Here is a 12,999-nt window from a genome sequence, read left to right as displayed (position 1 = left end):
TGGGGGCCAGGAGGAAAGAAATGGGCCAGTGTGGGGGGCCTTAAGGACAAAAACGGTCCTGTTAGAAATACCAGGGCCGATTTCTGGTCCCAGTCCGCCCCTGAGAGCTGGACCCGGTTTCCCAAAAGCATCTTAATTAAGGCTAAGTTAATCTTAGAACCATATATAATGCTAAACGAGGTTGGAGTATTTTTATATAAATTCAATAAAATACAATAATTTGACACATAAAAGTACAAATCTGTTGAAATCGTAGTGTACAGACTTCAGGATTGCAATGGTGGCATAGCCTGCTTATTTTGCAATGTATATAGCCTTACCTATAGATCTTGGGTCCATTAAATGGTATGCCCCAAATTCAATATTGAAATGTGCGATTTCAAAATATATTTTTTTGTCAAATTAACTAATCATTGTCTTTTGTTGAATTTATTTAACAACATTACAACCTTGCTTATCTAGTCCAATTGTGGCATGATTCCACTATTTGCATCAGTTTCAACGGGGGACTTTTATTTTGATGGCAACCCGCCGATTCCACTACTCTGGTCACGCTAATGTTGTTCATGACACACGTGTAGAGCAGGGGGACATACTGAACTGAGAGGGAGAGTGTGTCGGAATCTGGACATTTTTCGACGGAGCTTCAAAAAGCCATCAGACGACAGCTAGACGTTTGGTTCTGGGAAAAGGAGAACGTTTCAGCGGTCGGGGGAAAAGAACGGGTCTCGTATTTCGCTCGTGTAAGTGTATTTATATTGCTCTGTGTGTGTCCGATTGTAATCGTGTTGGTTTTCTGCTAAGGGTAAATTGTCTGAATCATATCCATCCACATGGTGGTCGATCCTACAGGGCGATGCCTTCCACAACAGGCCTGGTAAGTGGCAACTTTCGGAACAACAACAATAATCATACCATTATTGGGCACAATGTTGCCCATACAGCCTCAACTAGGCTACTCCGGAATACACGGAACGAAACCATTGATACATTGATACATTGGTAGGAACGACACTGTTGCGACCAGGGTGAGTTATGTTATCTATAATAGAGCCACTAGTCCTAATGATAATTAAGTCGAGTCGGTAAATGGCTATAACACGTGTTTGGTTGTCATAGTCTACTAGTCTCATTCCCGCGGCTCTCTTTTTCTCAGCCGGATGAATATGGGCTGCTACCTGCTACTGTTATGCTTTAGGCTACTAATGTACCATTTTCTAAACTAGCGTAAACTAAACATTACACAAATGGCGACCGGGGACATTTGAAGTTGCCTAGTCATTGACTGGTCGGGTACGTAACTCGGTGGTGCGAGTAGCCATGATTTCCAGAGTGGAGGTGATCTGTTGTCGAGATGAGCTTTCAGCGTTTATGTGGCGATGCTCTTTCGACGGTCGACCGGACCTGCGCACTGGCCTCCCCGGACTGGCGATAACCCAGCGTTTCCCAAACTCGGTCCCCAGGACCCCAAAAACTATATGCACCTTTTGGTTCTCTACACAGCTGATTCACATGATCAAAGCTTGATAGTTGATTAGCTGACATTGCTCGTCCATATATGTATATATTCTTAATTCCATCCCTTTACTTAGATGTGTGTGTTGTGTATATGTTGTGAAATTGTTAGATATCTTACAAGGAGGTAGAAACGCAAGCATTTCGCTACCCCCACATTAACATCTGCTAAACGCGCGTATGTGACCAATAACATTTTTATATAGATTTGAATCAGCTGTGTAGTGCTAGGACAACCTAAACGTTAAGACCTCGGGGTCCCGAGGACCGAGTTTTGGGAAACGCTGCGATATCTCCAAATGTGGTTGACGCATGTGTATGCTTCAAATCACTGCCACCAGCTGGCCTGTCTCTCTGCCTGTGCCATCATTTGACGCACAGACCTTGTCACTGGATCTGAATCTCTGCAGGGCAACTGGGGTCCTTATTATATATTCTATTGTACAGACTACTTCCCCTACGGTCTCTCTTTTTATAATGCACCCATGATTGAGTGGTTATTATCAGCCTTTGTGTGCATCTGGTGTGGCAGGTAGCCTAGTGGTCAGAGCGTTGGGCTAGTAGCCGAGAGGTTGCAGGATCGAACCCAGAGCTTACAAGGTAAGCTGTCGTTCTGCCCCTGAACAAGGCAGTTAACCCCACTGTTCCCCGGTAGGCCGTCATTGTAAATAAGAATTTGTTTTTAACTGACTTGTCAATAAAAAAACTCTGGGAGTTAATTGACAGAGATCCAATGTAAACATATGTTTCTCATGCCAATAAAGCCCCTCAAATTGAAATAAAAATGGATGGTAGGGATATAGACAGATATACAGACAGAGAAAAGAGGGAGATAGATGGGGGTAGGTAGCAATAAGACAACCTAGTTAACGGTTTAACTGGCAGTGATACGATAGGGAGAGAGGGGGAATGATACGATAGGGAGAGAGGGGGAATGATACGATAGGGAGAGAGGGGGGAATGATACGATAGGAGAGAGGGGGGGATAATGATACGATAGGGGAGAGGGGGAATGATACGATAGGGAGAGAGGGGGAATGATACGATAGGGAAGGGGGGAATGATACGATAGGGAGAGAGGGGGGAATGATACGATAGGGAGAGAGGGGGGAATGATACGATAGGGAGAGAGGGGGGATACGATAGGGGAGAGGGGGAATGATACGATAGGGGAGAGAGATACGATAGAGAGGGGGAATGATACGATAGGGAGAGAGGGGGAATGGAGGGGGAATGATACGATAGGGAGAGAGGGGGAATGATACGATAGGGAGAGAGGGGGGGATAGGGGGAGGGGGGAATGATACGATAGGGAGAGAGGGGAGATGGGGGAGGGGGAATGATACGATAGGGAGAGAGGGGGGAATGATACGATAGGGAGAGAGGGGGGAATGATGATAGGGAGAGAGGGGGGAACGATAGGGAGAGAGGGGGGAATGATACGATAGGGAGAGAGGGGGAATGATACGATAGGGAGAGAGGGGGGAATGATACGATACGATAGGGATAGGGGGAGAGATAGGGGGATATGATAGGGGAGAGGGGGAGAGAGGGGGGAATGATACGATAGGGAGAGAGAGGGGGGGAATGATACGATAGGGAGAGAGGGGGAATGATGATATGATACGATAGGGGAGAGGGGGGAAGGGATAGGGGAGAGGGGGGAATGATACGGGGGAGAGAGGGGGAATGATACGATAGGGAGAGGGGGAATGATACGATAGGGAGAGAGGGGGACGATAGGGAGAGGGGGGATACGATAGGGAGAGAGGGGGGATACGATAGGGGAGAGAGGGGGAATGATACGATAGGGAGAGAGGGGGGAATGATACGATAGGGAGAGAGGGGGAATGATACGATAGGGAGAGAGGGGGAATGATACGATAGGGAGAGAGGGGGGGATATGATAGGGAGATAGGGGGGGAGAGAGAGGGGGAATGATGATAGGGGAGAGGGGGAATGATACGATAGGGAGAGAGGGGGAAGAGATAGGGGGAGGGGGGAATGATACGATAGAGGGGGGGAGAGAGGGGGAATGATACGATAGGGAGAGGGGGGGAGAGATAGGGGGATGATACGATAGGGAGAGAGGGGGAATGATACGATAGGGGAGAGGGGGAATGATACGATAGGGAGAGAGGGGGGAATGATACGATAGGGAGAGATGGATAGGGAGGGGGAATGATACGATAGGGAGAGAGGGGGATACGAGGATACGATAGGGAGAGAGGGGGATGATACGATAGGGAGAGAGGGGGATGATACGATAGGGATAGATAGGGAGAGAGGGGGAAATGATAGGAGAGAGAGGGGGAATGATACGATAGGGAGAGAGGGGGGAATGATACGATAGGGAGAGAGGGGGGGAATGATACGATAGGGGAGAGGGGGGAATGATACGATAGGGAGAGAGGGGGAATGATACGATAGGGAGAGAGAGGGGGAATGATACGATAGGAGAGAGGGGGAATGATACGATAGGGAGAGAGGGGGGGAATGATACGATAGGGAGAGAGGGGGAATGATACGATAGGGAGAGAGGGGGGAATGATACGATAGGGAGAGAGAGGGGGGAATGATAGGAGAGAGGGGGGAATGATACGATAGGGAGAGAGGGGGGAATGATACGATAGGGAGAGGGGGAATGATAGAGGGGGGGAGAGAGAGGGGGAATGATACGATAGGGGGGAATGATACGATAGAGGGGGGAATGATACGATAGGAGGAGAGGGGAATGATACGATAGGGAGAGAGGGGGAATGATGATAGGGAGAGAGGGGAATGGGGGGAATGATACGATAGAGGGGGGAGAGGGGGGAATGATACGATAGGGAGAGAGGGGGGAATGATACGATAGGGAGAGGGGGAATGATACGATAGGAGAGAGGGGGAATGATACGATAGTGAGAGGGGGGAATGAGACGATAGGGAGAGAGGGGGAATGAGAGAGGGGGGGATAGTGAGAGAGGGGGAATGATACGATAGGGAGAGAGAGGGGGAATGATACGATAGGGAGAGGGGGGAATGATACGATAGGAGAGAGAGGGGGAATGATACGATAGGGAGAGAGGGGGGAATGATACGATAGGGAGAGAGAGGGGGGAATGATACGATAGGGAGAGAGAGGGGGGAATGATACGATAGGGAGAGAGGGGGAATGATACGATAGGGAGAGAGGGGGAATGATACGATAGGGAGAGAGGGGGGAAATGATACGATAGGGGGGGGAAATGAATCGATAGGGAGAGGGGGGGAATGATACGATAGGGGGAGAGGGGGAATGATACGATAGGGGAGAGGGGGGGGGAAGGGGGATACGATAGGGGGGGAAGATACGATAGGGAGAGGGGGGAATGATACGATAGGGAGAGAGGGAATGATACGATAGGGAGGAGGGGGAATGATATGATAGGGGAGAGAGGGGGATGATATGATAGGGGAATGATATGATAGTGAGAGAGGGGGAATGATATGATAGGGGGAGGGGGGAATGATACGATAGGGGGAGAGGGGGGAATGATACGATAGGGGGAGAGGGGGAATGATACGATAGTGAGAGAGGGGGAATGATATGATAGTGAGAGAGAATACTATAGGTGGAGAGGGAGGGATACGATTGGGAGAGAGGAGAGGGAGGTTTCACACAGTCCTGTATTACTGAGCAACCTATGGGAGCTGGCAAAAGGAATGTGCTAGTATGCAAGGAATGGAGTGTTATTTAGGATGCTGACATAGTGTTGTGTCGGAGTTGCATGTAGGGCCAGTAATGACTGTGGGAGAGGATAGCGCAGGGCAATAGGGCCAGTAATGACTGTGGGAGAGGATAGCGCAGGGCAATAGGGCCAGTAATGACTGTGGGAGAGGATAGCGCAGGGCAATAGGGCCAGTAATGACTGTGGGAGAGGATAGCGCAGGGCAATAGGGCCAGTAATGACTGGGAGAGGATAGCAGGGCAATAGGGCCAGTAATGACTGTGGGAGAGGATAGCGCAGGGCAATAGGGCCAGTAATGACTGTGGGAGAGGATAGCGCAGGGCAATAGGGCCAGTAATGACTGTGGGAGAGGATAGCGCAGGGCAATAGGGCCAGTAATGACTGTGGGAGAGGATAGCGCAGGGCAATAGGGCCAGTAATGACTGTGGGAGAGGATAGCGCAGGGCAATAGGGCCAGTAATGACTGTGGGAGAGGATAGCGCAGGGCAATAGGGCCAGTAATGACTGTGGGAGAGGATAGCGCAGGGCAATAGGGCCAGTAATGACTGTGGGAGAGGATAGCGCAGGGCAATAGGGCCAGTAATGACTGTGGGAGAGGATAGCGCAGGGCAATAGGGCCAGTAATGACTGTGGGAGAGGATAGCGCAGGGCAATAGGGCCAGTAATGACAGGATAGGGCAATAGGGCCAGTAATGACTGTGGGAGAGGATAGCGCAGGGCAATAGGGCCAGTAATGACTGTGGGAGAGGATAGCGCAGGGCAATAGGGCCAGTAATGACTGTGGGAGAGGATAGCGCAGGGCAATAGGGCCAGTAATGACTGTGGGAGAGGATAGCGCAGGGCAATGGGGCCAGTAATGACTGTGGGAGAGGATAGCGCAGGGCAATGGGGCCAGTAATGACTGTGGGAGAGGATAGCGCAGGGCAATAGGGCCAGTAATGACTGTGGGAGAGGATAGCGCAGGGCAATAGGGCCAGTAATGACTGTGGGAGAGGATAGCGCAGGGCAATAGGGCCAGTAATGACTGTGGGAGAGGATAGCGCAGGGCAATAGGGCCAGTAATGACTGTGGGAGAGGATAGCGCAGGGCAATGGGGCCAGTAATGACTGTGGGAGAGGATAGCGCAGGGCAATGGGGCCAGTAATGACTGTGGGAGAGGATAGCGCAGGGCAATAGGGCCAGTAATGACTGTGGGAGAGGATAGCGCAGGGCAATAGGGCCAGTAATGACTGTGGGAGAGGATAGCGCAGGGCAATAGGGCCAGTAATGACTGTGGGAGAGGATAGCGCAGGGCAATAGGGCCAGTAATGACTGTGGGAGAGGATAGCGCAGGGCAATAGGGCCAGTAATGACTGTGGGAGAGGATAGCGCAGGGCAATAGGGCCAGTAATGACTGTGGGAGAGGATAGCGCAGGGCAATGCAGAGCTCGGCTGGTTTTCCTCTATGCGGAGTCTTAATGAATGAAGGTATGACCGGCATTATGATGAGATAGTAGATTAACTTCTCTGTTTACTACCATGCTCTCTTAGACACACACACACACACACGCCAGGGTTTCCGTTGGCCTGTAAATGCTGGCTTTTGGCTGATTTTTAAATTAAAAGCTGATAGATAAATTGTCCGGGGCTGCCTATCATACACCCTGAATTCACACTTCGGCACCATTCTCTCACTCCTGATGTGCTGCCTTATGTGCTGCCTTATGTGCTGCCTTATGTGCTGCCTTATGTGCTGCCTTATGTGCTGCCTTATGTGCTGCCTTATGTGCTGCCTTATGTGCTGCCTTATGTGCATGCTGCTGCTGAGAGAGGGGGGGCCTTGGCCTAGGCTACCATTGATTGCGAAGACGAAGGCCTTTTCCACTGAAGTTAAAACAAAAGTTAGAGAATATGGTCCTTTGTAAAAAAATAAAAAAAACCTACAAGGGGAATTCCCTCTGTTTTTATATTGTAGTGGACAGAAAAGAGAAGACCGTTGGCAAGGCTGTATGCAGGCTACTGCAACTCGCTATTCAAGTAGGATGCAATTTTGGAACTTTAGTTTATAATAATTTATTATTATTAATAATTTATTATTATTGTTTATTAATATTTATTATTGTTAATTGCATGTCTATTTAATTATTCTTAACCAGTTCTTTAAATATGCTAAACGTGTTTTTGTTGAATTCTGCTGAGACATTTTCGTTGGCTAAATGAAGTTCCGTCTTGCCGTTGGTCGGCCATATTGGCACATTATCGTTATTATTATTATATACAGTATTTAAATTAAATGTTTCATAGACAAAATGACATGCATTTCTATTGTTGTAGTGATATTTTAAGGAAAAAGTTTTTAGAGACTTTATATATTTTGTTTAGCTAATATAATTTAAAAGTATGTATTCAAGTCTCTGCACTATAATAAATGTGGCAAAAATGAATGCAGGTGTTAATAAATGAATTTCGCTAGATTTCACAAATTATTATTTTTTTTGAACGGTGTACCAAGATGGAGGCGCGGTGGCTTCAACACAGCGCCTCCTTATCAGTCATCTAGTGTATTTATACATTTTTGTTACATTTTTGATTATTATGTTGAGCCATTTTTCTTGTCTGAATTTATGTTGCAACTGTAAAGTTGTGTTTACTGCAAAATTATATCCGGCTCGTATTTTCCCTGTAGACAATGGTGTGACTTACTTTTTTTTGTATTAATGTGGTCCTCTGTAGCTCAGTTGGTCGTGATTGGCGCTTGCAAGTCGAAACGCGGTGCAGTCCCGATCTCTCTGACCTACTCTTCTATGTATTATTTTGTAAATATTTTCTGTTAATAGTTCAAAAGAGTTTATTGCAATGTACTGGCCCCCTACTCGTTGTCTTTCTGCTGCTCACAGAGATCATTAGTAATGGTGTCTTTTTTTTTGTAGGCACTAACTCAGCCATGGCTCGTTGGTCAAAGCCTATGGGGATTATTACTATTATTATTTTTTTATTTAAAAATAAAAGATGAAAATAAGGTCTGTGGTAAAACACAGGCTCAGAAGACCTTAAACGTTTTGTTGGGTTGTTCGCCAACGAACAGCTCATTTTGAACAGATCTTTTAGGTGAACGGAATGTCATCGCATCTGTCAAAGAGCCGTTCATTTGGCTCCTACTGCTTTTTCGGCCATTTTGTTATTTTGTTTTATTTAAAAAATAATAATTTAGTTTGCAAATAAATGATGACAACATTGGATGAAGATGTTACATCCTCACTACAGGAAATGATAGTTAGTGAAGAGAGCCTCATTCTGGTGTAAAATATAAAAACTAATGTCATAATAACAATATGGTATTAAAGATGTTTATATAGGCTTACTGATGTGATTTAAAGTGTCGACAATGGAGTAATCAACTGCTGCTTTCTGTTTGTTAAAGCCCATATTTAATACCTGCTTCATTCTTCAGTCATTCTTGTGGCGGCAGGTAGCCTAGCGGTTAGAGGGGGGGAGGCAGGTAGCCTAGCGGTTAGAGGGGGAGGCAGGTAGCCTAGCGGTTAGAGGGGGAGGCAGGTAGCCTAGCGGTTAGAGGGGGAGGCAGGTAGCCAGCGGTTAGAGGGGGCAGGTAGCCTAGCGGTTAGAGGGGGGGAGGCAGGTAGCCTAGCGGTTAGAGCGTTGAGCCAGCAACCGAAAGGTTGAGGGTACTTGGTCTCTCCACAGGGGGTACTAGGACCCCTGAGGGTACTTGGTCTCTCCACATGGGGTACTAGGACCCCTGAGGGTACTTGGTCTCTCCACAAGGGGTACTATGACCCCTGAGGGTGCTTGGTCTCTCCACAGGGGGTACTATGACCCCTGAGGGTACTTGGTCTCTCCACAGGGGGTACTAGGACCCCTGAGGGTACTTGGTCTCTCCACATGGGGTACTAGGACCCCTGAGGGTACTTGGTCTCTCCACAAGGGGTACTATGACCCCTGAGGGTGCTTGGTCTCTCCACAGGGGGTACTATGACCCTTGAGGGTACTTGGTCTCTCCACAAGGGGTACTAGGACCCCTGAGGGTACTTGGTCTCTCCACAGGGGGTAATTTAGAAGACTCATGAGACAATAGGCATACTGGTAAAATGTACATGAGTGGGTTCTCCAGCAACATTTAGTTGGTGGTACAGTAAGCAAAAAAAGGTTGGGAACCCCTGGCCTAGACAATATCCGAAATGACTTACAACACACCGGATTCATTCATTTTCGGTCATTCCACAGCTACATTTAAAAAAAAAAAACAATCCTCGAGGTAACATATTAATTCATTGAACTAACTGTGTATTTTACTGGTGGAATCAAGGCATTAGAATGTACCAGAGGTCACGAAAAAAAATAGAGCTCGTTTCAGCAAATGTCTGTGTTTGACCCAGTTAGGTACCCGTAGCTAGGACTATACCAGTGTTCTGTTCTGGTTTCGGCCTGGACTTTCTGGAGCTGCTTTTGCCTTCACTCTGCTCTAGTTTTGGCTCAGGGTCTTCAGCTTGTTCTAGTCTCGGCCCAGTTACCCCGTGGCCAGGTTGTCATTAGCCCTGATCCTGTGTTCCTTCCTGGTAGAATGCGTATTGAAGCATTGTGACACACAGTGTCTGTCTGTTCTCGTGCCCTGCTGTAAACTATGCTAATGACTATGGGGCTTAGCTTACCAACAAACTATGAGCTACTGTGATTGTAGCTATGGACTGATCCGACCCCCTCCCTCCCTCAGCCTCAGCCTCACTCTCCAACCCACTGGATGGGTTTTACAAGTCATAGTCTGCCGGAATTGTTAGTTTGGTATTGAGTTATTATGTTGCTGCTTTTAGTCATGTAGTCATTTAGGAGCAGAGAGAGAAGATTGCTGGGGCAAGAAGGAGGTTAGTACGTACCTGTTCCAGAAACAAGCCCAAACCCTTTAGAGCAAAGCTTTCCAACCCTGTTCCTGGAGAGCTATCGTCCTGTAGGTTCTCACTCCAACCCTGTTCCCGGAGAGATGCCCTCCCGTAGGTTCTCACTCCAACCCCGTTCCCGGAGAGATGCCCTCCCGTAGGTTCTCACTCCAACCCTGTTCCCGGAGAGATGCCCTCCCGTAGGTTCTCACTCCAACCCTGTTCCCGGAGAGATGCCCTCCCGTAGGTTCTCACTCCAACCCTGTTCCTGGAGAGATGCCCTCCCGTAGGTTCTCACTCCAACCCTGTTCCCGGAGAGATGCCCTCCAACCCTGTTCCCGGAGAGATTCTCACTCCAACCCTGTTCCCGGAGAGATGCCCTCCCGTAGGTTCTCACTCCAACCCTGTTCCCGGAGAGATGCCCTCCCGTAGGTTCTCACTCCAACCCTGTTCCTGGAGAGATGCCCTCCCGTAGGTTCTCACTCCAACCCTGTTCCTGGAGAGATGCCCTCCCGTAGGTTCTCACTCCAACCCTGTTCCTGGAGAGATGCCCTCCCGTAGGTTCTCACTCCAACCCTGTTCCCGGAGAGATGCCCTCCCGTAGGTTCTCACTCCAACCCTGTTCCCGGAGAGATGCCCTCCCGTAGGTTCTCACTCCAACCCTGTTCCCGGAGAGATGCCCTCCCGTAGGTTCTCACTCCAACCCTGTTCCTGGAAAGAGACCCTCTTGTAGATTTTCACTTCAACCCCAGTTGTATAACTAACCAAATGCATCTTTTCAACTAGCTAATTATTAGAATCAGATACGCTAGATTAGGGCTGGAGTGAGAACCTACAGGACGATAGCTCTCCAGGAACATGGTTGGAGAGCCCTGCCCTAGAGTCTAGAGATCTGAGAGGATGGAACAGTTGTGAGCAATGTGGCAAAACATTCCACCTAGCCTGTCAAAGAGCAAGGTGCCATGCAGCCAACCAGTATAGCTTGTAGCTCAGGCTAGCCAACCAGTATAGCTTGTAGCTCAGGCTAGCCAACCAGTATAGCTTGTAGCTCAGGCTAGCCAACCAGTATAGCTTGTAGCTCAGGCTAGCCAACCAGTATAGCTTGTAGCTCAGGCTAGCCAACCAGTATAGCTTGTAGCTCAGGCTAGCCAACCAGTATAGCTTGTAGCTCAGGCTAGCCAACCAGTATAGCTTGTAGCTCAGGCTAGCCCTTGTGAACCAGGAAGTGGTCAGAATGGGAGGATAGGTGTGAGAACCCTTGACTGTACAGTATGAAGATGGGGCTAAAACTGCTTCCTCCAATAGAAATCCCCGATCACACTTGTTGATGTCATGGCAACGTAGGCTAGCTAAACTCATGCGTAGACACACGTCGTCAGCTCTACCGCCCGGCTCGTGCCGAACTGCGCATGTGCAGGCCGTCAAATCAAAAAGGAAGTCCTTTCGATATAAAGTTGTTATGTTTGTTGACAAAAATGAAAACATATCAGTTTGTCACTTTCACAAGGTTGGAGTAATAACATGTTAAAACTAGTGAAGACGTCGTCTCCAGTCTCGGTGGCGTCTTTCCATTTGGAGAATATTAACTAGGGGAGAATTCTTCACTTCTCTCATTGACTTGTCAAACCCTGGTGTGGTCTGTTTTTGTCTGTTTCGCAAGTGTTCCCAAAAGCTGGGAGAGGTCGGGCTGTTTAGACAGGTGTGTTTCTCTACAGGTTCAGAGAGGCTACAGAGGATTTAAAGGGATACTTCAGGATTTTGGCAGTCAGATGAACTCGCAGATTTAAAAAAAAAAATAAAAAAAAAAGTCCAGTAGGAAGGAAGTTAGTGGTCGTCCAGTCATGGCGCTATCTACTAGGATGCTAGCAGTTACCATAGACTTCAAGTCATTGCGCTAACGCTAGTTAGCAGTTGCGCTAACTAGTGAGGGACTATCTTCAAACTGCACACAGAGACATACAAATGGTATACACGAGTTCCATCTGACTCGTTTATAAAGGGCCAAAATCCTGAAATATCCCTTTTTAAGGGCGTGTGAAGAACATGAAGTGTGTGTGTGTGTGTGTGAAGCAGCAGGTTCCATGTAAGGGGGACATGCATGCTGGATGGCTTTTTGGTCTCTGGTCGCCCTCATGTGACAAGGCTATTTCTAGACCCGTCTCCCCCCTCTCCGTCTCACCCCTCTCTGTCTCACCTCTCTCCTTCTCACCCCTCACCCTGTAGCTATGGAGCAAACCACAGATATGTTCCACCTCTGGGCGGGGCATGGCTGTTGTTTTGCTTCGTGCTCCGCTGGTGACGTGCATCTGTTATGGTGTAATCTATAGGGCTGGTAACATGTTATAATCTATAGGGCTGGTGACATGTTATAATCTATAGGGCTGGTGACATGTTATAATCTATAGGGCTGGTAACGTGTTATAATCTATAGGGCTGGTGACGTGTTATAATCTATAGGGCTGGTGACGTGTTATAATCTATAGGGCTGGTGACGTGTTATAATCTATAGGGCTGGTGACGTGTTATAATCTATAGGGCTGGTGACGTGTTATAATCTATAGGGCTGGTAACGTGTTATAATCTATAGGGCTGGTGACGTGTTATAATCTATAGGGCTGGTGACGTGTTATAATCTATAGGGCTGGTGACGTGTTATAATCTATAGGGCTGGTGACGTGTTATAATCTATAGGGCTGGTGACGTGTTATAATCTATAGGGCTGGTGACGTGTTATAATCTATAGGGCTGGTGACGTGTTATAATCTATAGGGCTGGTGACGTGTTATAATCTATAGGGCTGGTGACGTGTTATAATCTATAGGGCTGGTGACGTGTTATAATCTATAGGGCTGGTGACGTGTTATAATCTATAGGGCTGGTGACGTGTTATAATCTATAGGGCT

The 12,999-nt window shown here is 47.9% G+C and overlaps 1 protein-coding gene across 5 annotated transcripts in view; it reads left to right on the top strand.

Annotated features, from left to right (window-relative positions):
* Positions 1 to 547: 547 nt before the first annotated feature.
* Positions 548 to 12,999, top strand: part of LOC112262506 (sodium-dependent phosphate transporter 2-like) — a 93,564-nt gene continuing 81,112 nt past the window's right edge. For 4 of the 5 annotated variants that reach the window (XR_006084776.1, XM_042331246.1, XM_042331245.1 and 1 more), the window contains exon 1: positions 549 to 743. The gene's annotated coding sequence lies outside the window, so the exon portion shown is untranslated. Of the gene's footprint in view, positions 744 to 12,999 lie in introns of all 5 variants that reach the window. The other variant, XM_042331251.1, reaches the window with a different exon arrangement.

Source organism: Oncorhynchus tshawytscha, linkage group LG12 (genome assembly GCF_018296145.1).
Source record: "Oncorhynchus tshawytscha isolate Ot180627B linkage group LG12, Otsh_v2.0, whole genome shotgun sequence".
NCBI lineage: Eukaryota > Metazoa > Chordata > Actinopteri > Salmoniformes > Salmonidae > Oncorhynchus > Oncorhynchus tshawytscha.
This window is presented reverse-complemented; position numbering and strand designations above follow the sequence as displayed.